The 27,119-nt window shown below is 45.3% G+C and overlaps 1 pseudogene; it reads right to left on the bottom strand.

Moving 5' to 3' along the window:
- Positions 1-21,579, bottom strand: part of LOC135533953 (ubiquitin thioesterase ZRANB1-like) — a 43,405-nt pseudogene extending 21,826 nt beyond the window's left edge.
- Positions 21,580-27,119: the final 5,540 nt, after the last annotated feature.

A 27,119-nucleotide genomic window follows, 5' to 3' on the forward strand; every position in this document is an offset into this window, starting at 1 on the left:
AGCTGGGGAGAGGAGAGGGCGGTGAGGTAACTAGCTAGCTGGTGAGAGGAGAGGGTGGTGAGGTAACTAGCTAGCTGGGGAGAGGAGAGGGCTGTGAGGTAACTAGCTAGCTGGGGAGAGGGTGGTGAGGTAACTAGCTAGCTGAGAAGAGGGCGGTGAGGTAACTAGCTAGCTGGTGAGAGGAGAGGGCGGTGAGGTAACTAGCTAGCTGGTGAGAGGAGAGGGCGGTGAGGTAACTAGCTAGCTGGTGAGAGGAGAGGGCGGTGAGGTAACTAGCTAGCTGAGTAGAGGGCGGTGAGTTAACTAGCTAGCTGATGAGAGGAGAGGGCGGTGAGGTAACTAGCTAGCTGGTGAGAGGAGAGGGCGGTGAGGTAACTAGCTAGCTGAGTAGAGGGCGGTGAGTTAACTAGCTAGCTGATGAGAGGAGAGGGCGGTGAGGTAACTAGCTAGCTGGGGAGAGGAGAGGGTGGTGAGGTAACTAGCTAGCTGAGGAGAGGGCGGTGAGGTAACTAGCTAGCTGGGGAGAGGAGCGGGTGGTGAGGTAACTAGCTAGCTGGTGAGAGGAGAGGGCGGTGAGGTAACTAGCTAGCTGGTGAGAGGAGAGGGCAGTGAGGTAACTAGCTAGCTGGGGAGAGGAGAGGTGGTGAGGTAACTAGCTAGCTGAGGAGAGGAGAGGGCGGTGAGGTAACTAGCTAGCTGAGGAGAGGAGAGGGTGGTGAGGTAACTAGCTAGCTGGTGAGAGGAGAGGGCAGTGAGGTAACTAGCTAGCTGAGGAGAGGAGAGGGCGGTGAGGTAACTAGCTAGCTGAGGAGAGGAGAGGGCGGTGAGGTAACTAGCTAGCTGGGGAGAGGAGAGGGTGGTGAGGTAACTAGCTAGCTGAGGAGAGGAGAGGGCGGTGAGGTAACTAGCTAGCTGGGGAGAGGAGCGGGTGGTGAGGTAACTAGCTAGCTGGTGAGAGGAGAGGGCAGTGAGGTAAATAGCTAGCTGGTGAGAGGAGAGGGCGGTGAGGTAACTAGCTAGCTGGTGAGAGGAGAGGGTGGTGAGGTAACTAGCTAGCTGGTGAGAGGAGGTGGTGAGGTAACTTTGCTAGCTGGGAGAGGAGAGGGTGGTGAGGTAACTAGCTAGCTGGGGAGAGGAGAGGGCGGTGAGGTAACTAGCTAGCTGGGGAGAGGAGAGAGCGGTGAGGTAACTAGCTAGCTGGGGAGAGGAGAGGGCGGTGAGGTAACTAGCTAGCTGAGGAGAGGAGAGGGCGGTGAGGTAACTAGCTAGCTGGGGAGAGGAGAGGGTGGTGAGGTAACTAGCTAGCTGGTGAGAGGAGAGGGTGGTGAGGTAACTAGCTAGCTGGTGAGAGGAGAGGGCGGTGAGGTAACTAGCTAGCTGGGGAGAGGGAGAGGGTGGTGAGGTAACTAGCTAGCTGGTGAGAGGAGAGGGCGGTGAGGTAACTAGCTAGCTGGGGAGAGGAGAGGGTGGTGAGGTAACTAGCTAGCTGGGGAGAGGAGAGGGCTGTGAGGTAACTAGCTAGCTGGTGAGAGGAGAGGGTGGTGAGGTAACTAGCTAGCTGAGGAGAGGAGAGGGCGGTGAGGTAACTAGCTAGCTGGTGAGAGGAGAGGGGGTGAGGTAACTAGCTAGCTGGTGAGAGGAGAGGTGGTGAGGTAACTAGCTAGCTGGGGAGAGGAGAGGGTGGTGAGGTAACTAGCTAGCTGGTGAGAGGAGAGGGCGGTGAGGTAACTAGCTAGCTGGGGAGAGGAGAGGGGGTGAGGTAACTAGCTAGCTGGTGAGAGGAGAGGGTGGAGAGGTAACTAGCTAGCTGGTGAGAGGAGAGGGTGGTGAGGTAACTAGCTAGCTGGTGAGAGGAGAGGGCGGGTGAGGTAACTAGCTAGCTGAGGAGAGGGCGGTGAGGTAACGAGCTAGCTGGAGAAGAGGGCGGTGAGGTAACTAGCAAGCTGGTGAGAGGAGAGAGCGGTGAGGTAACTAGCTAGCTGAGGAGAGGGTGGTGAGGTAACTAGCTAGCTGGGTGAGAGGAGAGGGTGGTGAGGCAACTAGCTAGCTGGTGAGAGGAGAGGGTGGTGAGGTAACTAGCTAGCTGAGGAGAGGAGAGGGCGGTGAGGTAACTAGCTAGCTGGTGAGAGGAGAGGGTGGTGAGGTAACTAGCTAGCTGGTGAGAGGAGAGGGTGGTGAGGTAACTAGCTAGCTGGGGAGAGGAGAGGGCGGTGAGGTAACTAGCTAGCTGGTGAGAGGAGAGGGTAGTGAGGTAACTAGCTAGCTGGGGAGAGGAGAGGGTGGTGAGGTAACTAGCTAGCTGGTGAGAGAAGAGGGCAGTGAGGTAACTAGCTAGCTGGTGAGAGGAGAGGGTGGTGAGGTAACTAGCTAGCTGGTGAGAGGAGAGGGTGGTGAGGTAACTAGCTAGCTGGTGAGAGGAGAGGGAGGTGAGGTAACTAGCTAGCTGAGGAGAGGGCGGTGAGGTAACGAGCTAGCTGAGAAGAGGGCGGTGAGGTAACTAGCTAGCTGGTGAGAGGAGCGGGTGGTGAGGTAACTAGCTAGCTGGTGAGAGGAGAGGGCGGTGAGGTAACTAGCTAGCTGGTGAGAGGAGAGGGCGGTGAGGTAACTAGCTAGCTGAGTAGAGGGCAGTGAGGTAACTATCTAGCTGGTGAGAGGAGAGGGCGGTGAGGTAACTAGCTAGCTGGTGAGAGGGCGGTGAGGTAACTAGCTAGCTGGTGAGAGGAGAGGGTGGTGAGGTAACTAGCTAGCTGGTGAGAGGAGACGGTGGGGGAGGTAACTTAGCTAGCTGGTGAGAGGAGAGGGCGGTGAGGTAACTAGCTAGCTGGTGAGAGGAGAGGGCGGTGAGGTAACTAGCTAGCTGAGTAGAGGGCGGTGAGTTAACTAGCTAGCTGATGAGAGGAGAGGGCGGGGAGGTAACTAGCTAGCTAGCTGAGGAGAGGGCGGTGAGGTAACTAGCTAGCTGAGTAGAGGGCGGTGAGTTAACTAGCTAGCTGGTGAGAGGAGAGGGTAGTGAGGTAACTAGCTAGCTGAGTAGAGGGCGGTGGAGGTAACTAGCTAGCTGAGGAGAGGTAAATAGCTAGCTGAGTAGAGGGAGGTGAGGTAACTAGCTAGCTGAGGAGAGGTAACTAGCTAGCCGAGGAGAGGAGCAGATTGGGGCTCCTAAAAGGAGGACTCTCGCTTTTCTACCTGCTCATCTGAAAGATTGACTGACGAGAATTATCACCCACAAAATTCACACCTAACATACACTGAGTGCACAAAACATTAGGAACACCTGCTCCTTTCAATAACAGCCTGGACCAGGTGAACCCAGGTGAAAGCCATGATCCCTTATTGATGTCACTTGTTAAATCCACTTCAATCAGTGGAGATGAAGGAGTGGATTTAAATTGAATTGAAGTGGATTTAACAAGTGACATCAATAAGGGATCATAGCTTTCACCTGGATTCACCTGGTCAGAGACAGATTAAATCATTATTTTTAAGACCGGAGACAATTGAGACATGGATTGTGTGCCATTCAGAGCGTGAATGAGCAAGACTAAATATTTAAGTGCCTTTGAACAGGGTATGGTAGTAGGTGTCTTTGAACAGGGTATAACAATTGAGACATGGATTGTGTGCAGGTCAGAGGGTGAATGGGCAAGACTAAATATTTAAGTGCCTTTTGAACAGGGTATGGTAGTAGGTGCCAGGCGCACCGTTTGGTGTCAAGAACTGCAACGCTGCTGGGTCTTTCCACACTCAACAGTTTCCTGTGTGTATCAAGAACGGTCCACCACCCAAAGGGCATCCAGCCAACTTGACACAACTGTGCGACGATTAGAGTCAACATCCTCCAGCAGCCCTGTGGAACGCTTTCAATACTTTGTGTCGAGTCCATGACCCAATGAATTGAGGCTGTTCTAAGGGGCGCAACTCAATATTGGGAAGGTGTTCCTAATGTTTTGTACACCGTGTATATTTGGCACAGAGTTGACTGTCATGGAACAGCGTGTGGTCTTAAAGGAGCTTCTTTCATCACTATTTCTCTTTCATCAAAACACACACACACACACACACACTTGATTCTAATGGTAAATCGACAACATGCAGTACGCACCCCTGGCATGGGGTGGATGGGAGATATTGAGAAATATCCAGAGATATCAAGAATCCTCTGAGATCTTTTTACCTTTCTGTACATCTCGATCTAACACCTCGTCAAACAGCTTCTCCTGACTGCAGTGGGGCAGGTTCGATGTCTGCAGAAACACACAACGAGAGGGAGAGAGAGAGAGAGAGAGAGAGAGAGAGAGACAAAGAGAGAGAGACAGAGAGAGACAGAGAGAGAGAGAGACAAAGAGAGAGAGAGAAAGAGAGAGGAATTAGGTGACTTAAAAAAAAATGCAAATATTATTATCAGCTAGATTACACAATTCCCGCTGTTCACATTTGCCTATTATGACTGCCGAACACCCCCACAAATCAAAACGGTCATAGTGGAAACAGAAAACAACACTGAGAAAAGATGCTTGTAGTAATGCTACCCACAAAACGGTCTACATTTTGCCAAATGGTGACTGAACAGTAAACTGTTCATCTGCGTTCTGCCAAATAAATTCATAACCCCCTTGACCTATGACCTATTGTGTTGGGTTAGACAAAATTCAAAATGGATTAAATAACAAAAATCCCACCCATCGACACTCAAACCCCATAATGACAAACATGTTTTACGACATTTTTTACTAATTTAGTGAAAATGAAATACAGAAATATCAAATTTTCCAAAAGTATTCACATCCCATAGTCAATACTGATCTGTTTCAGCTTAGAGTCATCTTGGGTAGGTCTGTATCAGCTTTGAGTCGTTCTTTGGGTATGTCTGTTTCAGCTTTGAGTCGCCTTGGGTAGGTCTGTGTCAGCTTTGAGTCGTCTTGGGTATGTCTGTTTCAGCTTTGAGTCGTCTTGGGTAGGTCTGTATCAGCTTTGAGTTGTCTTGGGTAGGTCTGTGTCAGCGTTGAGTCGTCTTGGGTAGGTCTGTTTCAGCTTTGAGTCGTCTTGGTTAGGTCTGTTTCAGCTTTGAGTCGTATTGGGTATGTCTGTTTCAGCTTTGAGTCATCTTGGGTAGGTCTGTTTCAGCTTTGAGTCGTCTTGGGTAGGTCTGTTTCAGCTTTGAGTCGTCTTGGGTAGGTCTGTGTCAGCGTTGAGTCGTCTTGGGTAGGTCTGTTTCAGCTTTGAGTCGTCTTGGGTAGGTCTGTTTCAGCTTTGAGTCGTCTTGGGTATGTCTGTTTCAGCTTTGAGTCATCTTGGGTAGGTCTGTTTCAGCTTTGAGTCGTCTTGGGTAGGTCTGTTTCAGCTTTGAGTCGTCTTGGGTAGGTCTGTTTCAGCTTTGCAAATCAGGATTTGGGGATTTTCTCCCATTTGTCCTTGCATATTTTCTCAAACTCTGTTCAATTAGATGGGGGAATGGCGGTGAACAGCAATCTTCAAGTCTTTCCACAGATTTTCAAAAGGGATTCAAGTCGGGGATTTGTCTGGACCACTCAAGAACTTTCACCTTCTTGTTCTGAAGTCATTCCAGCGTTGCTTTGGCTCTATGCTTCGGGGTCATTGCCCTGTTGGAATGTAAATCTCCACAGTTTTAAGGTTGTTTGCTCTCTGAAGCAGGTTCTCATTAAGGCTTTGCCTGTATTTGGCTCGATTCATTGTTCCCTCCATCCTTACCAGTCTTACAGTCCCCTCGCCGCTGAAAAGCATCCCCCATAGCATGATGCTGCCACCACCACCATGCTTCACGGTAGGGATGGTGTTAGACGGATGATGAGTTGTGTCTGGTTTTCGCTTCGCATTCAGGACAACATTTTTTCCAGTGTTTCTCATCAGGCCACAGTATCTTTCGTCTTTATGCTCTTTAGTCTGTCATGTACCTTTTTAACAACCTCCAGGTGTGCTATCATGTACCTTAACAACCTCCAGGTGTGCTGTCATGTACCTTTTTAACAACCTCCAGGTGTGCTGTCATGTACCTTTTTAACAACCTCCAGGTGGGCTGTCATGTACCTTTTTAACAACCTCCAGGTGGGCTGTCATGTACCTTTTAACAACCTCCAGGCGGGCTGTCATGTACCTTTTAACAACCTCCAGGTGTGCTGTCATGTACCTTTTAACAACCTCCAGGTGGGCTGTCATGTACCTTTTAACAACCTCCAGGTGGGCTGTCATGTACCTTTTTAACAACCCAGGTGGGCTGTCATGTACCTTTAACAACCTTGGGCTGTCATGTCTGTTTAACAACCTCCAGGTGGGCTGTCATGTACCTTTTAACAACCTCCAGGTGGGCTGTCATGTACCTTTTAACAACCTGCAGGTGGGCTGTCATGTATGTTTTTAACAACTCCAGGTGTGCTGTCATGTACCTTTAACAACCTCCAGGTGGGCTGTCATGTACCTTTAACAACCTCCAGGTGGGCTGTCATGTACCTTTTAACAACCTCCAGGTGCTGTCATGTATTTTAACAACCTCCAGGGTGTGCTGTCATGTACCTTTAACAACCTCCAGGTGGGCTGTCATATTTAACAACCTCCAGGTGTCATCATGTACCTTTTTAACAACCTCCAGGTGGGCTGTCATGTACCTTTTTAACAACCTCCAGGTGTGCTGTCAAGTACCTTTTTAACAACCTCCAGGTGTGCTGTCATGTACCTTTTTAACAACCTCCAGGTGGGCTGTCATGTACCTTAACAACCTCCAGGTGGGCTGTCATGTATTTTAACAACCTCCAGGTGTGCTGTCATGTATTAACAACCTCCAGGTGTGCTGTCATGTACCTTATAACAACCTCCAGGTGGGCTGTCATGTACCTCTATAACAACCTCCAGGTGGGCTTTCATGTACCTTTTTAACAACCTCCAGTTGTGCTGTCATGTACCTTAACAACCTCCAGGTGTGCTGTCATGTACCTTTTAAACAACCTCCAGGTGGGCTGTCATGTACCTTTGTAACAACCTCCAGGTGTGCTGTCATGTACCTTTTTAACAACCTCCAGGTGTGCTGTCATGTACCTTCCAGGTGGGCTGTCATGTACCTTTAACAACCTCCAGGTGGGCTGTCATGTACCTTTTTAACAACCTCCAGGTTGGTACCTTTTTAACAACCTCCAGGTGTGCTGTCATGTACCTTTTTAACAACCTCCAGGTGTGCTGTCATGTACCCAACCTCCAGGTGTGTGCTGTCATGTACCTTTTAACAACCTCCAGGTGTGCTGTCATGTACCTTTTTAACAACCTCCAGGTGGGCTGTCATGTCTGAACCTCCAGGTGTGCTCATTAAGGCTTTGCCTTTATTTGGCCTTCATGTGCCTTAACAATCCAGGTGGGCTGTCATGTTCTCCAGGTCCATCCTTACCAGTCTTACATGTACCTTTTCCTCCAGGTGTGCTGTCTGTAAAACAATCAGGTGGGCTGTCATGTACCTTTATAGCATGATGCTGTCAAGCTTAACAACCACCACCATGCTTTTTAACAACCTCCAGGTGGGCTGGTACCTTTAACAATCCAGGTGGGCTGTCATGTACCTTTTTAACAACCTCCAGGTGTGCTGTCATGTACCTTTTTAACAATCCAGGTGTGCTGTCTGTACCTTTTAACAACCTCCAGGTGCGCTGTCATGTACCTTTTAACAACCTCCAGGTACCTTTTTAACAACCTCCAGGTGGGCTGTCATGTACCTTTTTTCCAGGGTGGGCTGTCATTCTTAACAACCTCCAGGTGTGCTGTCATGTACCTTTTTAACAACCTCCAGGTGTGCTGTCATGTACCTTTTTAACAACCGTGCGGGCTGTCATATACCTTTTTATGTCATATCTTTTAACAACCTCCAGGTGTGCTGTCATGTACCTTTATAACAACCTCCAGGTGGGCTGTCATGTACCTTTTAACAACCTCCAGGTGGGCTGTCATGTACCTTTATAACAACCTCCAGGTGGGCTGTCCTTTAACAACCTCCAGGTGGGCTGTCATGTACCTTTATAACAACCTCCAGGTGGGCTGTCATGTACCTTTTTACCTCCAGGTGGGCTGTCATGTACCCAACCTCCAGGTGGGCTGTCATACCTTTATAACAACCTCCAGGTGGGCTGTCATGTACCTTTTTAACAACCTCCAGTTGGGCTGTCATGTACCTTTTTAACAACCTCCAGGTGTGCTGTCATGTACCTTTTTAACAACCTCCAGGTGTGCTGTCATGTACCTTTAACAACCTCCAGGTGTGCTGTCATGTACCTTTTAACAACCTCCAGGTGGGCTGTACCTTTTTAACAACTCCAGGTGGGCTGTCATGTACCTTTTTAACAACCTCCAGGTGGGCTGTCATGTACCTTTAACAACCTCCAGGTGTGCTGTCATGTACCTTTTCAACAACCTCCAGGTGGGCTGTCATGTACCTTTTAACAACCTCCAGGTGGGCTGGTCCAGGTGTTGTCAGTGTACCTTTTTAACAACCTCCAGTGGGCTGTCATGTACCTTTTTAACAACCTCCAGGTGGGCTGTCATGTACCTTTAACAACCTCCAGGTGGGCTGTCATGTACCTTTTTAACAACTCCAGGTGGGCTGTCATGTACCTTTACCTTTTAACAACCCTCCAGGTGGGCTGTCATGTACCTTTTAACAACTCAGGTGGGGCTGTCATGTACCTTTAACAACCTCCAGGTGTGGGTTGTCATGTACCTTTATAACAACCTCCAGGTATGCTGTCATGTACCTTTATAACAACCTCCAGGTGGGCTGTCATGTACTCATAACAACCTCCAGGTGGGCTGTCATGTACCTTTAACAACCTCCAGGTGTGCTGCTGTCATGTACCTTTTGTATCAACCTCCAGGTGGGCTGTCATGTACCTTAACAACCTCCAGGTGTCATGTACCTTTTTAACAACCTCCAGGTGTGCTGTCATGTACCTTTATAACAACCTCCAGGTGGGCTGTCATGTACCTTTTTAACAACCTCCAGGTGTGCTGTCATGTACCTTTTTAACAACCTCCAGGTGGGCTGTCATGTACCTTTATAACAACCTCCAGGTGGGCTGTCATGTACCTTTTTAACAACCTCCAGGTGGGCTGTCATGTACCTTTAACAACCTCCAGGTGGGCTGTCATGTACCTTTATAACAACCTCCAGGTGGGCTGTCATGTACCTTTTAACAACCTCCAGGTGGGCTGTCATGCACCTTTTTAACAACCTCCAGGTGTGCTGTCATGTACCTTTTTAACAACCTCCAGGTGTGCTGTCATGTACCTTTTTAACAACCTCCAGGTGGGCTGTCATGTACCTTTTTAACAACCTCCAGGTGGGCTGTCATGTACCTTTTTAACAACCTCCAGGTGTGCTGTCATATACCTTTTTAACAACCTCCAGGTGTGCTGTGAGACTGTTGTCCTACTGGCAGCTTCTCCATCTCAGCCAAGGAACTCTGTCACGCCGTCTGCATATTTCTCACCTCCCCATGAAGCATATTTCCAGATTTAAATCCCATAAAGAGACCCACTTCAGCTTTTTGCAAGGAATTTCACGGCTTCCGCCTGGCTCCCATAAAGCCCAGATAGGTGAAGTTGTGAGACTGTTTCTACAGGCAGCTGGCTCCCATCTCAGCCAAGGAACCCTGTCATTTCCTTCTCAGGCCACCCCTCCCATAAAGCCCAGATAGGTGAAGTGCTGTAGAGACTGTTGTCCTTCTGGCAGCTTCTCCCATCTCAGCCAAGGAACTCTGTCACGGCTTTCGTCTGGCCACCTCCCATAAAGCCCAGATAGGTGAAGTGCTGTAGAGAGACTGTTGTCCTTCTGCAGCTTCTCCCATCTCAGCCAAGGAACTCTGTCACGGCTTTAGTCTGGCCACCCTCCCATAAAAAGCCCAGATAGGTGAAGTGCTGTAGAGACTGTTGTCCTTCTGGCAGGTTCTCCCATCTCAGCCAAGGAACTCTGTCACGGCTTCCGTCTGGCCACCCTCCCATAAAGCCCAGATAGGTGAAGTGCTGCAGAGACTGTTTGTCCTTCTGGCAGCTTCTCCCATCTCAGCCAAGGAACATTGGCGGTCATTGGGATCTTGGTCACCTCCTTGACCAAGCTCCCTTCTTGCCCGGTAGCTCAGTTTGGTCAGACAGCCAGCTCCAGGCAGAGTCTGTTTAGTTCAATATGTTTTTCCATTTCCCAATGATGGAAACTTTCAAGACTCTGGTAATAGTTTTCTACCCTTCCCCAGATATAGGCCTGGTCACGTATCTCAGGGATCTACGGAGAGTTCCTTGGACTTCCCGGTATAGGTTCTACACGAACATGCGCTGTCACACCCTATACAGACAGGTGTGTTTCTTTCTAAATATATGTCCAAACCATTTAAAATTGGCCAAAGGTGGACTCCAAATAAAAGTGCAGTGACATCAAGAACGATAAAAGTAAAATGGAAAAAACCCGAGCTCAATTTGGAGTGTCAGAGCAAAGGGGTGTGAATACATATGTAAATGAGATTTCATTTTTCAATATATTTGCAAAAAAATAAAAACATGTCTTCACTTTGTCATTATGGAGTATTGTGTTTAGATGGTTGAGGGGGGGGACAAATCCATTCTGAAGTCAGGCTGTAACAACAATAGGTGGAATAAATCAGGGGGGTGTGAATACATTCTGAAAGCACAGTAGCTGCACGGCTAACTGCATACACAGAAGAGAACACTGGTGACCATTCTCTGGCTCAATAGTGAAAACACTGGGGGAGAGAGAGAGAGAGAGAGAGAGAGAGAGAGAGAGAGAGAGAGAGAGAGAGAGAGAGAGAGCGAAAGAGAGAGAGCGAAAGAGAGAGAGCGAGAGAGACAGAGCGAGAGAGAAAGAGAGAGACAGAGAGAGAGAAAGAGACAGAGAGAGAGAGACAGAGAGAGAGAGAGAGAAAGAGAGAGAGAGAGAGAGAGAGAGAGAGCGAAAGAGAGAGAGCGAGAGAGACAGAGAGCGAGAGAGAGAAAGAGAGAGACAGAGAGAGAGAAAGAGACAGAGAGAGAGAGACAGAGAGAGAGAGAGAGAGAAAGAGAGAGAGAGAGAGAGAGAGCAAAAGAGAGAGAGCGAGAGAGACAGAGAGCGAGAGAGAAAGAGAGAGACAGAGAGAGAGAAAGAGACAGAGAGAGAGAGACAGAGAGAGAGAGAGAGATAGAGAGAGAGAGAGAGAGAGAGAGAGAGAGCGAAAGAGAGAGAGCGAGAGAGACAGAGAGCGAGAGAGAAAGAGAGAGACAGAGAGAGAGAAAGAGACAGAGAAAGAGAGAGACAGAGAGAGAGAAAGAGACAGAGAGAGAGAGAGACAGAGAGAGAGAGAGAAAGAGACAGAGAGAGAGAGACAGAGAGAGAGAAAGAGAGAGAGAGAGAGAGAGATAGCCTTGCTATCAGCGAGCATAGCCTTGCTATTGAGAAAGGCCGCCGTAGGCAGACATGGCTCTCAAGAGAAGACAGGCTATGTGCTCACTGCCCACAAAATGAGGTGGAAACTGAGCTGCACTTCCTAACCTCCTGCCCAATGTATGACCATATTAGAGAGACATATTTTCAGATTACACAGATCCACAAAGAATTCGAAAACAAATCCAATTTTGAAAACTCCCATATCTACTGGGTGAAATTCCACAGTGTGCCATCACAGCAGCAAGATTTGTGACCTGTTGCCACAAGACTGATACACCTCCTCACTCACCAAGACTAGCTACTGTACTACAAGACTGGATACAGTCTCTCTTCTCTCACCAAGACTAGCTACTGTACTACAAGACTGGATACAGTCTCTCCCTCACCACCAAGACTAGCTACTGTACTACAAGACCGGGATACAGTCTCTCTCTCTCTACCAAGACTAGCTACTGTACTACAAGACTGGATACAGTCTCTCTCTCCCCACCAAGAGGGAGCTAGAGTAACAGAGAGAGAGTGAGACTGTAATGGCCTGAAGCCAAGCTCTGCCTGCACATAAATACTAGCCTACTGAAACAGAATACAACCAGACTACAGTATGTATGTGTGTGTGTACAGTTCAGTGCACACTCACCAAGACGATAGCTACTGTAGGGAAAAGACTGGATACAGTCTCTCCTCTCACCAAGACTAGCTACTGTTCTACAAGACTGGATATAGTCTCTCTCTCCCCTCACCAAGACTAGCTACTGTTCTACAAGACTGGATGCAGTCTCTCCTCACCAAGACTAGCTACTGTTCTACAAGACTGGATGCAGTCTCTCTCTCCCCTCACCAAGACTAGCTACTGTTCTACAAGACTGGATGCAGTCTCTCTCTCCCTCACCAAGACTAGCTACTGTACTACAAGACTGGATACAGTCTCTCCCTCACCAAGACTAGCTACTGTTCTACAAGACTGGATACAGTCTCTCCCTCACCAAGACTAGCTACTGTTCTACAAGACTGGATACAGTCTCTCCTCACCAAGACTAGCTACTGTACTACAAGACTGATACAGTCTCTCTCTCTCCTCACTAAGACTAGCTACTGTTCTACAAGACTGGATACAGTCTCTCTCTCTCTCACCAAGACTAGCTACTGTTCTACAAGACTGGATACAGTCTCTCCCTCACCACGACTAGCTACTGTTCTACAAGACTGATACAGTCTTCTCCCTCACTAAGACTAGCTACTGTACTACAAGACTGGATACAGTCTCTCCCTCACCAAGACTAGCTACTGTACTACAAGACTGGATGCAGTCTCTCTCTCCTCACCAAGACTAGCTACTGTACTACAAGACTGGATACAGTCTCTCTCCTCACCAAGACTAGCTACTGTTCTACAAGACTGATACAGTCTCTCTCTCTCACCAAGACTAGCTACTGTACTACAAGACTGATACAGTCTCTCTCTCACCAAGACTAGTTACTGTTCTACAAGACTGGATACAGTCTCTCTCTCACCAAGACTAGCTACTGTTCTACAAGACTGGATACAGTCTCTCCTCACCAAGACTAGCTACTGTTCTACAAGACTGGATGCAGTCTCTCTCCTCACCAAGACTAGCTACTGTACTACAAGACTGGATACAGTCTCTCCTCACCAAGACTAGCTACTGTTCTACAAGACTGATGCAGTCTCTCTCCCTCAATAAGACTAGCTACTGTTCTACAAGACTGGATGCAGTCTCTCTCCCCTCACCAAGACTAGCTACTGTTCTACAAGACTGGATACAGTCTCTCCTCACCAAGACTAGCTACTGTACTACAAGACTGATACAGTCTCTCTCCTCACTAAGACTAGCTACTGTTCTACAAGACTGGATACAGTCTCTCTTCTCCCTCACCAAGACTACTACTGTACTACAAGACTGGATACAGTCTCTCTCTCCCTCACCAAGACTAGCTACTGTTCTACAAGACTGGATACAGTCTCTCTCTCCTCACCAAGACTAGCTACTGTTCTACAAGACTGATGCAGTCTCTCCTCACTAAGACTAGCTACTGTACTACAAGACTGGATACAGTCTCTCCCTCACCAAGACTAGCTACTGTTCTACAAGACTGGCAGTCTCTCCCTCACCAAGTCTACTGTTCTACAAGACTCCCTCTCTCACTAAGACTAGCTACTGGTACTACAAGACTGGATACAGTCTCTCCCTCACCAAGACTAGCTACTGTACTACAAGACTGGATACAGTCTCTCCTCACCAAGACTAGCTACTGTTCTACAAGACTGGATACAGTCTCCTCACCAAGACTAGCTACTGTACTACAAGACTGGATGCAGTCTCTCTCCCTCACCAAGACTAGCCACTGTTCTACAAGACTGGATACAGTCCTCAATCACCAAGACTAGCTACTGTTCTACAAGACTGGATACAGTCTCTCTCTCCCTCACCAAGACTAGCTACTGTACTACAAGACTGGATACAGTCTCTCTCTCCTCACTAAGACTAGCTACTGTTCTACAAGACTGGATGCAGTCTCTCTCACCAAGACTAGCTACCTACAAGACTGGATAGTCTCTCTCTCCCTCACCAAGACTAGCTACTGTTCTACAAGACTGACAGTCTCTCTCCTCACCAAGACTAGCTCAGGTTCTACAAGACTGGATACAGTCTCTCCTCACTAAGACTAGCTACTGTTCTACAAGACTGATGCAGCCCTCTCTCCTCACCAAGACTAGCTACTGTAATACAAGACTGGATACAGTCTCTCTCTCCCTCACCAAGACTAGCTACTGTACTACAAGACTGGATACAGCCCTCCCATCAAGACTAGCTACTGTACTACAAGACTGGATGCAGTCTCTCTCCTCACTAAGACTAGCTACTGCTCCCACAAGGATAACCTACATTGTTAATTCATACACTTAAGCATACTTCCTAGCGTGTTTTATTTACAGAACAACTTGAAATTGTATAAAACATTTCCCAGTCGCTTTGCAAATTTTATCATGATGAACCAATCTCCTCGGACATTTAGCTTGTTAATATCAATTCATCATCCCTGAGGAACACTGAGGACAAACAGCAAGATGTACATTAAGGACAGGCAAGGTCGGTCACCTGCGGGCAGTGTGAAGGTCACCAGGTCAGAGAGGAAGTAACAGTTGAAGTCTCCTTTACGTTGGTGCAGAGAGGCAGCGATCTCCCTGCGGATCTGTTCTGTCAGCTCACCACACACCATGGCAGGGATACACTTAGCTGCCTGCTGGGACACCTGCACGGGGATAGAGGGAGGACAGACTCATTATGACAAGACGGCTTTTCATTTCAGTCATTTCAGTTGCTGTAGTAGCTGAAGTGTATAGTGTTGAGTCATTACTCAAAGCCAGTGGCATGTCGTTAGTAAAGATTAAAAAGGGTAAGGGGCCTAGACAGCTGCCCTGGGGAATTCCTGATTCTACCTGGACTTTGTTGCGAGGCTTCCATTAAAGAACACTTCCACTGTACACACACTTTCACAAGGGTTTCGTGTTGTAGATATGTGGTAGTAGAGTAGGGGCTTGAGGGCACACACTTAATCCATTTTGAAATATGTTGTGAATGTATTGTAAATGTTTTTAAATTACATAATTGCATTAATTTTGCTACACCCCAGGGTGAGTAGCTGCTGCTTTTGGCAGGAACTAATGGGGATCCATAACAAACCCCAGGAAGAGTAGCTGCTGCCTTGGCAGGAACTAATGGGGATCCATAATAAACCCCAGGAAGAGTAGCTGCTGCCTGGCAGGAACTAATGGGGATCCATAATAAACCCCAGTGAGAGTAGCTGCTGCCTTGGCAGGAACTAATGGGGATCCATAATAAAACCCAGGAAGAGTAGCTTTGCCTTGGCAGGAACTAATGGGGATATTAAACCCCAGGAAGAGTATGCTAGTTGGGGATCCATAATAAACCCCAAGAAGAGTAGCTGCCTTAGCAGGAACTAATGGGGATCCATAATAAATCCCCTTTCTTAATTTTAGTTGTACCCAGATATTTTCTTAATTTGTCACATGAAACTGCTCACACATGCGGTACGCTTTAGAGAACAATGTTTCCCTGGTAATTGCAAATTTAGAAGATTCGCTCATACAGCCACGTGCATATTGTTGAGCTTATAATATGAATAAATAAAACTCAATCAACATTTTAAGCTAAAACAATCTGATATGTTGTAATCAGCCTCATTGCTTTAAAACAATATATGAGTACTTGGATTAGCAAAAAAAATAATACATCTGTCTAATGCACAAAAAATGTTAAATGTGACTTACGTTGGATTTCAAGATGTCTGATTCGGAAATGATAAGTACAGTGCTGCCTATGTGAATTACAGTTGTGATAAGTCTGACCATAAGTCAGATGCCATTGTTTTTCCTTCTGGATTCTTTGTCTCCCCTGACTTCTAATCACTTTACGTTGAGCCATTCCGATAATTGGTACTGTTCCAAATAGCTAGTCGATCCATCGGGGACAAAATTGATTCGAATCTGGACATTCACCAGAACTCTTATGTATTTCAAAAGAAATGTAACTTTACCTCAAGTGAAGGATAGCCAACATGTCTTGTCTCTGGAAGCGGATGGCCAGGTGAACTAGCGTAAAGCCGTCGTTGAAGGCAGTGGCGGCGGTTCAGGAGGCGGACCTCGTCTGAAGTCAGCTGACGGGCGATGTCACCGCCGGTCGACTTGTAGGCCTCGACAGCAGCCATGTTCCCCTCCACCACACCTGCAACACACACATTTTTTTGTTTTTACCATTTAGGCAACATTTTTTTAAATCATAAGCAGACACCTAGGCTACATTTAGACAGAATTCTGATTTAAAAAATATATATATACAGTGGGGAAAAAACACATTTTCTTTGCAAATAAATTCATTAAAAATCCTACAATGTGATTTTCTGGAGAGAAAAAAATGCTCATTTTGTCTGTCATAGTTGAAGTGTACCTATGATGAAAATTACAGGCCTCTCTCATCTTTTTAAGTGGGAGAACTTGCACAATTGGTGGCTGACTAAATACTTTTTTTGCCCCACTGTATGTTTTGCTTTGAAAAGAGCTGACGTGATTGGTCAAAAGGAGATCAGAATTGGGCTGCCTGTCTAAAGGTAGCCAGATAGACAGAGACAGGGAGGGAGGGAGGAACTCATTACTGGGGATGACCCGGAACACGTTATATTAAATTGAAACTTTATTTGTCTCTGAGGAGAAATTGATTGTACAGCCAGGAGAAGGCTACACAAAACAACAAATAGTACTACAGTTTACACGTTTAAAACAACAAATAGTACTAAAGTTTACATGTTTAAAACAACAAATAGTACTACAGTTTACACGTTTAAAACAACATTTACATTACATTTTACATTTAAGTCATTTAGCAGACGCTCTTATCCAGAGCGACTTACAAATTGGTGAATTCACCTTCTGACATCAGTGGAACAGCCACTTTACAATAGTGCATCTAAATCATTTAGGGGGGTGAGAAGGATTGCTAGTACAACAAATAGTACTACAGTTTACATGTTTAAAACAACAAATAGTACTACAGTTTACACGTTTAAAACAACAAATAGTACTACAGTTTACACGTTTAAAACAACAAATAGTACTACAGTTTACATGTTTAAAACAACAAATAGTACTACAGTTTACACGTTTAAAACAACAAGTAGTACTCCAGTTTACACGTTTAAAACAACAAATAGTACTACAGTTTACATGTTTAAAACAACAAATAGTACTACAGTTTACACGTTTAAAACAACAAATAGTACTACAGTTTACACGTTTAAAACAAAAAATAACATTAAAAGAAATCCACTGACTTCACTGAACACAACACACTGTGTTTCTGCCACTGTGAGACTGTCAAGATAAATAAAAATTCTGTACAGACATTGTGTTCCTCCCTCGCTTCTACGAACACTGTTCCTCTGTCAGATCCTGACTGTCATCTCTCCCTACTCTTGTCATCCACAGAATGGGAAATATTAGAGCTGGCAGTGAACAGTCAAGCTGTCAGGCTGGTCATTGTTAAGAGATATACTGTAGGTCTCGGCCTGTAGAGCTGGCAGTGCACAGTCAGGCTGGTCATTGTTAAGAGATATACTGTAGGCCGAGGCCTGTAGAGCTGGCAGTGAACAGTCAGGCTGGTCATTGTTCAGAGATATACTGTAGGTCGAGGCCTGTAGAGCTGGCAGTGAACAGTCAGGCTGGTCATTGTTCAGAGATATACTGTAGGTCGAGGCCTGTAGCGCTGGCAGTGAACAGTCAGGCTGGTCATTGTTAAGAGATATACTGTCGGTCGAGGCCTGTAGAGCTGGCAGTGAACAGTCAGGCTGGTCATTGTTCAGAGATATACATACATCCAACCCGTGAACCAAGTTTCTATCAACAACATTCATGTCATTGCAGACAGATACATGAGCTTTCCATTTTAAATATTATGTCTAACGTGGCCATTAAAAGAACCGATATTGTACATGGACATTGTCAAGGGGTATAGTCCTACTACCTTGCTTTGTGTGTAGCCTAGGTAATAAAAATTAAAAAAATATCCCTTGATGTTGAAATGCCATCTGTAAGGAAAGTTTAAAATCGTCATACATTCATATCATTGCAGACAGATGTCGAAGCGTTCCCATTTGAAATATTATATTTTTTATACCTTTATTTTACTAGGCAAGTCAGTTAAGAACAAATTCTTATTTTCAATGACGGCCTAGGAACAGTGGGTTAACTGCCTTGTTCAGAGGCAGAACGACAGATTTGTACCTTGTCAGTTCGGGCTTGAACTTGCAACCTTTGGGTTACTAGTCCAATGCTCTAACCACAAAGCTACCTGCCGCCCTCTCTAACCACTAGGCTGCCCTGCCGCCCCTCTCTAACCACTAGGCTGCCCTGCCGCCCCTCTCTAACCACTAGGCTGCCCTGCCGCTCCACTCTAACCACACTCTAACCACTAGCTGCCCTGCCGCCCCTCTCTAACCACTAGGCTACCCTGCCGCCCCTCCACTCTAACCACTAGGCTACCCTGCCGCCCCCTCCACTCTAACCACTAGGCTAACCTGCCGCCTCCCAACCACTAGGCTAACCTGCCGCCACTCTCTAACCACTAGGCTGCCCTGCATTCATATCATTGCAGGCAGATGCCGAAGCCGTTCCATTTGAAATATTATATCCCAAACGGTTGCTCCCTGCAACCGTATCCGAATGGATTCAAGCTCGGATCGGCTCCAGAGATACGTCCCCATACAGACAGCTGGATATAAACGCCGACGTCGTTGACCGGCTGTGGTGTTCATTAAAAGACCTCCACATCATTATCCCATCACATACTGAATGGGCTCCACGCTGTTCCTAGTCACTGCTAATTAATCTACAGCCCCACGCTTTGGGCCTTATGTAGGTTAGTATGCATTATGGAGTCATTAAGTAGGTTATAAGGCATTATGAAGTCATTAAGTAGGTTATAAGGCATTATGAGGTTAGTATGTAGAAGTCATTAGTATGCATTATGAAGCCAGTATGTAGGTTAGTATGCATTATGAAGCCATTAAGTAGGTTATAATGCATTATGAAGTCATTAAGTAGGTTAGTATGCATTATGAAGTCATTAAGTAGGTTAGTATATATTATGAAGCATTATGAAGCCATTATGTAGGTTAGTATGCATTATGAAGTCATTAAGTAGGTTATAAGGCATTATGAAGCCATTATGTAGGGTTAGTAGGCATTATGAAGCCATTATGTAGGTTAGTAGGCATTATGAAGCGTTATTGTAGGTTAGTATGCATTATGAAGTCATTATGTAGGTTAGTATGCATTATGAAGTCATTAAGTAGGTTAAGTGTTCCTAGTCCATTATGGGCTGCATTATGAAGTCATTATGTAGGTTAGTAGGCTTATGAAGTCATTATGTAGGTTAGTTCCTAGTCCCCCATAGGGCTTTGGAAGTAGTGCAGTATATAGAGAGTCGTTTGGGATGTATCCTTAATCTCATTTTGGGGAGGAAGATGTAAGGAGGAAGAAGGAGGAGGAGGAGGAGGAGGAGGAGGAGGAGCCATTATGAGGTTAGATATGACATTATGAAAAGGAATTAATAGTATATTCTCATTATGAAGTGGTATTACATGTTAATATGGGTATTATGAACACAGCTAATGTGTTTTAGGTATGGATGTAGTTTAAGTAGATTGGAAGGACGTATGAAGTATGTAGGTTAGTACCAACCAAGCATATCCTATGTTTTATAGCACTATGAAGTATATATGTAGGTTAGTATGCATTAGGAAGCCTTATGTAGTTTAGTATGCATTATGAGTTAAATAGGCTACTTAACATGGGAGTCCCCGTGGGGCTTTGTCGTAAGTCATTATGTAGGTGAGTAGGCTTTATGAAGCCATTATGTAGGTTACTGTTCTCAGTATAGGAATTTGGTCAACGAGTAGTGCCATGTTGAAGTCCTATTGGGAGGTATCCTTAATTCATTTGACAAGGAGGAATAGGAGGAGAACACTGTATTGTATTAACATTGTTGTCCCAACTTCCTCCAATTCAGGACATCAAAGTGTTCAAAATGTAAGCAGGGGTTGACACAATGGACTCGTTCTTTCCATTAAGGAAAACATGAACAAAAGGTACTGCTGTTGGCTTTACTGAAACGGAGCAATATTACAAACAGGTCTGCTTCCTGCTTGGGAAAACCAATGAGATCCTCTGATCAGCTTCCCTCCAGGAACAACCAGTACTGAAACTAAAACCAATGAGATCCTCGATCAGTTCCTTCAGAAAAACCAGTACTGAAACTAAAACCAATGAGATCCTTGATCAGCTTCCTTGAGTTAACAACCAGTACTGAAACTAAAACCAATGAGATCCTCCTGATCAGCTTCCTTCAGAACAACCAGTCAGTATGAAAACTGTAAACCAATGACATCATCTGATCATCGCTTCCTTCAGAACAACCAGTACTGAAACTAAAACAATGAGATCCTTGATCAGCTTCCTCAGAACAACCAGTCAAACTCAAAACCAATGACTTGACATCTGATCAGAGTTTTTCAGAACAACCAGTACATGAAACTAAAACCAATGAGCTCATCTGATCAGAGTTTTCTTCAGAACAACCAGTACTGAAACTAAAACCAATGAGATCAGCTCCTTCAGAACAACCAGTACTGAAACTAAAAACCAAATGAGATCCTCTGATCAGCTTCTTCAGAACAACCAGTACTGAAACTAAAACCAATGAGATCCTCTGATCAGCTTCTTCAGAACAACCAGTACTGAAACTAAAACCAATGAGATCCTCTGATTTTTCCTTCAGAACAACCAGTACTGAAACTAAAACCAATGACATCATCTGATCAGGAGTTTTTCTTCAGAACAACCAGTACTGAAACTAAAACCAATGAGATCATCTGATCAGTTTTCCTTCAGAACAACCAGTACTGAAACTAAAACCAATGAGATCTCATCTGATCAGCTTCCCTTCAGAACAACCAGTACTGAAACTAAACCAATGAGATCCTTGATCAGCTTCCTTCAGAACAACCAGTACTGAAACTAAAACCAATGACATCATCTGATCAGTTTTTCTTCAGAATAACCAGTACTGAAACTAAAACCAATGAGATCCTCTGATCAGTTTTTCTTCAGAACAACCAGTACTGAAACTAAAACCAATGAGATCATCTGATCAGTTTTTCTTCAGAACAACCAGTACTGAAACTAAAACCAATGAGCTCATCTGATCAGAGTTTTTCTTCAGAATAACCAGTACTGAAACTAAAACCAATTACATCATCTGATCAGAGTTTTTCTTCAGAATAACCAGTACTGAAACTAAAACCAATGAGCTCATCTGATCAGAGTTTTTCTTCAACCTGTGCTGTAATATTAGTCACTAAGTCAGATAATAAACTGTAAAGTGATGTCTGGTGTTTGTTGGCCTCATGTGCACCTGAGTGGCGCAGTGGTCTGAGACACGACATCTCAGTGCAAGACTCGTCACTGCAGTACCTGGTTCGAATCCAGGTTGCATCACATCTGGCCGTAGTTGGGAGTCCCCGCACAAACGGCTCAGGTTTGGCCGGGGAGGGAGGGTAGGCCGTCATCGTAAAAAAATAATTTGTTCTTAACTGACTTGCCTAGTTAAATAAATACAAAAATAAAGCCTAACCTAATAACCCAGACAATATCACATTCATTGGTCAATATGCATGTCCCAAGACAATATTGTGTCTCAACAAACTCTCTGGCCAGACTAATGACAGTATTGTATCTCAACCACAGACTCCCTGACCAGACAGTATGTAGGTTCCAAGCCTGTTCTATTCATTCTATTTATGACCACGGTTAGAGGTTCCAAGCCTGTTCTATTCATTCTATTTATGACCACGGTTAGAGGTTCCAAGCCTGTTCTATTCATTCTATTTATGACCACGGTTAGAGGTTCCAAGCCTGTTCTATTCATTCTATTTATGACCACGGTTAGAGGTTCCAAGCCTGTTCTATTCATTCTATTTATGACCACGGTTAGAGGTTCCAAGCCTGTTCTATTCATTCTATTTATGACCACGGTTAGAGGTTCCAAGCCTGTTCTATTCATTCTATTTATGACCACGGTTAGAGGTTCCAAGCCTGTTCTATTCATTCTATTTATGACCACGGTTAGAGGTTCCAAGCCTGTTCTATTCATTCTATTTATGACCACGGTTAGAGGAGGTTCTATTCATTCTATTTATGACCACAGTTAGAGGTTCCAAGCCTGTTCTATTCATTCTATTTATGACCACGGTTAGAGGTTCCAAGCCTGTTCTATTCATTCTATTTATGACCACGGTTAGAGGTTCCAAGCCTGTTCTATTCATTCTATTTATGACCACGGTTAGAGGTTCCAAGCCTGTTCTATTCATTCTATTTATGACCACGGTTAGAGGTTCCAAGCCTGTTCTATTCATTCTATTTATGACCACGGTTAGAGGTTCCAAGCCTGTTCTATTCATTCTATTTATGACCACGGTTAGAGGTTCCAAGCCTGTTCTATTCATTCTATTTATGACCACGGTTAGAGGTTCCAAGCCTGTTCTATTCATTCTATTTATGACCACGGTTAGAGGTTCCAAGCCTGTTCTATTCATTCTATTCATGACCACGGTTAGAGGTTCCAAGCCTGTTCTATTCATTCTATTTATGACCACGGTTAGAGGTTCCAAGCCTGTTCTATTCATTCTATATCATGTTCCAAGCCTGGTTCCACGGTTAGAGGTTCCAAGCCTGTTCTATTCATTCTATTTATGACCACGGTTAGAGGTTCCAAGCCTGTTCTATTCATTCTATTCAAGACCACGGTTAGAGGTTCCAGACCACTGTTCTATTTCATTCTATTTATGAGGTTCCAACTGTTACGGATACAGTTATCCTGTGTGTGTTTGTTTTCTCCTTCTCCCTCACAGGTGAAAATCATCACCCCCAATCAGTCAACAACCAATCATCAATCAGAAGACACACCTCCTCCAATTTCCTGACCTATCACAGTTCCTTCCCATGGTTTAAAACTCCCATTTGTTTGTTCTACAGCCCAGCCTCCAGCTCAGCTCAATCTCTGTAAATGCCATGTCTGTAGGTCTCTGTGTTTCACTCTCGCTTTGTGTCGTAACCTCTCTTTGTTTAAGCACCTCATAGCACTTTGTCATCACCTGTGAGTATTGTTTTTGGTTATGGTGTTTGTTTGATTGCTGGTGGAAAAGGGGAAACCAAGACAGTCGCCCATGGGCATACACTACCCGTAGGTGAACTTGTTAAATACACTAGTTAGAACTGGGCGGACCACCCACTGTATTTTTGGTTAGTTAGTTAGCTGTTGTTAAAGTAGGCTAGTCTAGCTTAGGGGTGTTTTTAGTCACTTATTGTTTCTTTCCTTGGGTCCAGCCCAGCCCCTTTTCCTGCTCCCCCCATTACCGTGTGTTTATAAATAAACCTAGAGTTTGACGGTAGATTTCAGTTGTCGTGCTTATTTCGTTCACACTTTTCCTTTGTCACAATAATAATTTGCATGAGTTATGTTACGAGTCTCATTACCATCCCCCTAGACTGTCGGGCCAAAAGGGATTCGTAACATAAGTGGGCCTATCCGGGATCTGTCATAACTGACACCCATGCCGCCTATGTAGATTGTTGCGGTGGTATAGTTCAGTGTTGAGCGTCATAGCTGAAGTAGCATTAGTGTTTGCTATTTCCTTTGGCACTTGTGAAGTAGTGTAAAAATGACTACTTTTGATTTGAAATCTTTTTTGGATAACCCTTCGTGGGAGGTTTTTGACAAATGTCGTAGAGTTGATTTAATGACCTTGGCTGACCATTATTCAGTATCGATTCCGCAGAGTTTAGTTAAGGCGGAGGTGAAACGGATAGTATTAAATGTATTGTTGGAAGAGCAGGTGCTTGTGTTACCGCTGCCTGAGCCTACTACCCCTGTAGCGGATGTTGCTGCTCCTGTAAGACCATTGGTGTCTGATAATGAGGGAGAGGCTAAAACACCAGCCACATTGTCCCGTTTTGATCCACTCTCCCCACTGTCAAATGGTGAGGCCAGGAGGGATGTCCGATTAGCACAGTTCCAACTGGAGGTGGAAGAGAGAGCCCAAATTAGGCGAGAGACTCTCCAGTTGGAGATGTGTAAAATAGAGGCAGAAAAAGAACGAGAACAACGGCATTTGGAGATGTGTAAAATTGAGGCAGACAGAGAACAAAGGCAGTTGGAGTTCAAAATGCGCCAGATGGAACTTGAGGCAGAGACAGCGAGGCTAGCCTCCGGTCCTACTGTGCCTGTTTGTGAGCCGTCCTCACCTGCTGTGTCCTCAAACACGTTTGACATTAGTAGGCAGATTGCCTTAGTACCTTTGTTCAGAGAGTCAGAGGTTGACTCCTATTTTTGTGTATTTGAGCGTATAGCCGTAGCATTGAAATGGCCTGAAGAGGTTTGGTGCCTATTACTTCAGTGTAAATTAACTGGTAAAGCCCAAGAGGTTTTGTCAGCGCTACCTCTGGAGGACAGTTTGAATTATGAAGTGGTCAAAGCTACTGTTCTTCGTGCCTATGAGCTTGTGCCTGAGGCATACCGACAGAGATTTAGGTCTCATAGAAAGTCTTCTAGTAAGACTTATGTGGAATTTGCTAGAGACAAGGGAAATCTGTTTGATAAATGGCATGCTGCTAGTAAGGTAACTGATTTCAACTCTCTCCGGGAGTTAATCTTGTTGGAAGAGTTTAAAAATTGCTTACCCGAACGCATTGTAGTTTACCTAAACGAACAGAAAGTATCCTCCCTGGCAGAAGCGTCTGTGTTGGCAGACGAGTTTGTGTTGACGCACAAGAGTGTGTTTTCGGCTCAAACTGAGAGTAGAGCCACTGAGTTTCCTACCTTTAGTCCTAGTCGGCCAGCAGTAGTATGTCAAGCACGCCAGAAGAATGAGCGTCCATGTTTCTATTGTCATAAAGTAGGACATATGATTAATGATTGCTTCCTGCTTAAACGCAAACAAGGGATGCCTCTTCGTGCCAAGCCACCAACAGGTGTTGCTCTAATTCGTACGGTTGTGAGGTCTGCAACAAAACAGGTGCCTCAGGGTAACTGTAGTTTGAAAGTCTCAGTCCCCGACCGCAGTTATGAACCATTCATTTTCGAGGGGTTTGTGTCCCTAACGAATGACGAAGCGCCTCAGCGTCCGGTTAAAATCCTTAGAGATACTGGTGCGGCGCAGTCGTTTATATTGTCTGATGTGTTGCCCTTATCTGATGATACATACTGTGGTTCCAGTGTCTTAGTGCAGGGTATTGAAATGGGTTTTGTCCCAGTGCCATTGCACTTTGTGAAAGTACACTCTGAGTTAATCAGTGGAATATTCAGAGTGGGGGTACGCCCTATGTTGCCAGTGAAAGGTGTGACCTTCATAATGGGTAACGATATTGCCGGAGGAAAGGTGGTACCCGTATTGGAAGTATTGGATAAAAGTGACCACTCTCTCTCGAATGAGCTGGCACAGAATTATCTACATGTGTTCCCCGCTTGTGCCGTCACTCGTGCTCAGGCACGACAAGAGGGTGATGAGATAGATTTGTCGAACACTGTTCTGTTCAAAGAGGTTGATCAAGAGGATGGATTGTGTGATACCTCTGAGAAGCATGGACAGGTGCGCCCTGTTAATGCCAAGGTCTTGGCTATAACTGCATTCCCTGCACCTACCACCAGACGAGAGCTACGCCGCTTTTTAGGGATGGTTGGCTACTACCGTAGCTTCTGTAAAAATTTCTCTGCGGTAGTTGCTCCATTGACCGATTTGCTTAGTCCGGCTAGATCATTTGAGTGGTCCCCTGATTGTAAGAGAGCTTTTGAATCAGCGAAAGCACTCTTATGTAGTACACCTGTACTTGCTGCTCCTGATTTTGAACAACCGTTCAAACTTGAGGTAGATGCTAGTGCCAGAGGTGCTGGTGCTGTTCTACTGCAGCAGGACAAGAGTGGAGTGGATCATCCCGTTTGTTATTTTTCACGTAAATTTAATAAATGTCAAACAAACTATGCGACAATAGAACAAGAAGCTCTTGCTTTGTTGTTAGCTCTGCAATACTTTGAAGTATATATTGGTTCCAGTGCCCTACCCGTGATTGTATATACTGACCATAACCCCTTAGTTTTTCTCCACCGAATGTACAACCAGAACCAGCGCCTTATGCGTTGGGCGCTGATTGTACAAAATTATAATTTGGAGATCCGCCACAAAAAGGGTTCTGATAATGTGTTGGCAGATGCTTTGTCTCGTGTGTGAAAATGATTTCTGCATGTTTTGCAAGGTTGTTGCTTTGTTGGGAGTATTAATTGAAATACTGTAGTCGCAACCCCTAGGGTTGCTCTTTTAAGGGTGGGAGTGTTACGGATACAGTTATCCTGTGTGTGTTTGTTTTCTCTCCTTCTCCCCTCACAGGTGAAAATCATCACTCCCCAATCAGTCAACAACCAATCATCAATCAGAAGACACACCTCCTCCAATTTCCTGACCTATCACAGTTCCTTCCCCATGGTTTAAAAACCCCATTTGTTTGTTCTACAGCCCAGCCCAGCTCAGCTCAATCTCTCTGTAAATGCCATGTCTGTAGGTCTCTGTGTTTCACTCTCGCTTTGTGTCGTAACCTCTCTTTGTTTAAGCACCTCATAGCACTTTGTCATCACCTGTGAGTATTGTTTTTGGTTATGGTGTTTGTGTTTGATTGCTGGTGGAAAAGGGGGAAACCAAGACAAGTCGCCCATGGGCATACACTACCCGTAGGTGAACTTTGTTAAATACACTAGTTAGAACTGGGCGGACCACCCACTGTATTTTTGGTTAGTTAGTTAGCTGTTGTTAAAGTAGGCTAGTCTAGCTTAGGGGTGTTTTTGAATACTTATTGTTTCTTTCCTTGGGTCCAGCCCAGCCCCTTTTCCTGCTCCCCCATTACCGTGTGTTTATAAATAAACCTAGAGTTTGACGGTAGATTTCAGTTGTCGTGCTTATTTCGTTCACACTTTTCCTTTGTCACAATAATAATTTGCATGAGTTATGTTACGAGTCTCATTACCATCCCCCCTAGACTGTCGGGCCAAAAGGGATTCGTAACA

This window comes from Oncorhynchus masou, unplaced genomic scaffold (assembly GCF_036934945.1).
Source record: "Oncorhynchus masou masou isolate Uvic2021 unplaced genomic scaffold, UVic_Omas_1.1 unplaced_scaffold_2833, whole genome shotgun sequence".
NCBI classification, from domain to species: Eukaryota; Metazoa; Chordata; class Actinopteri; order Salmoniformes; family Salmonidae; genus Oncorhynchus; species Oncorhynchus masou.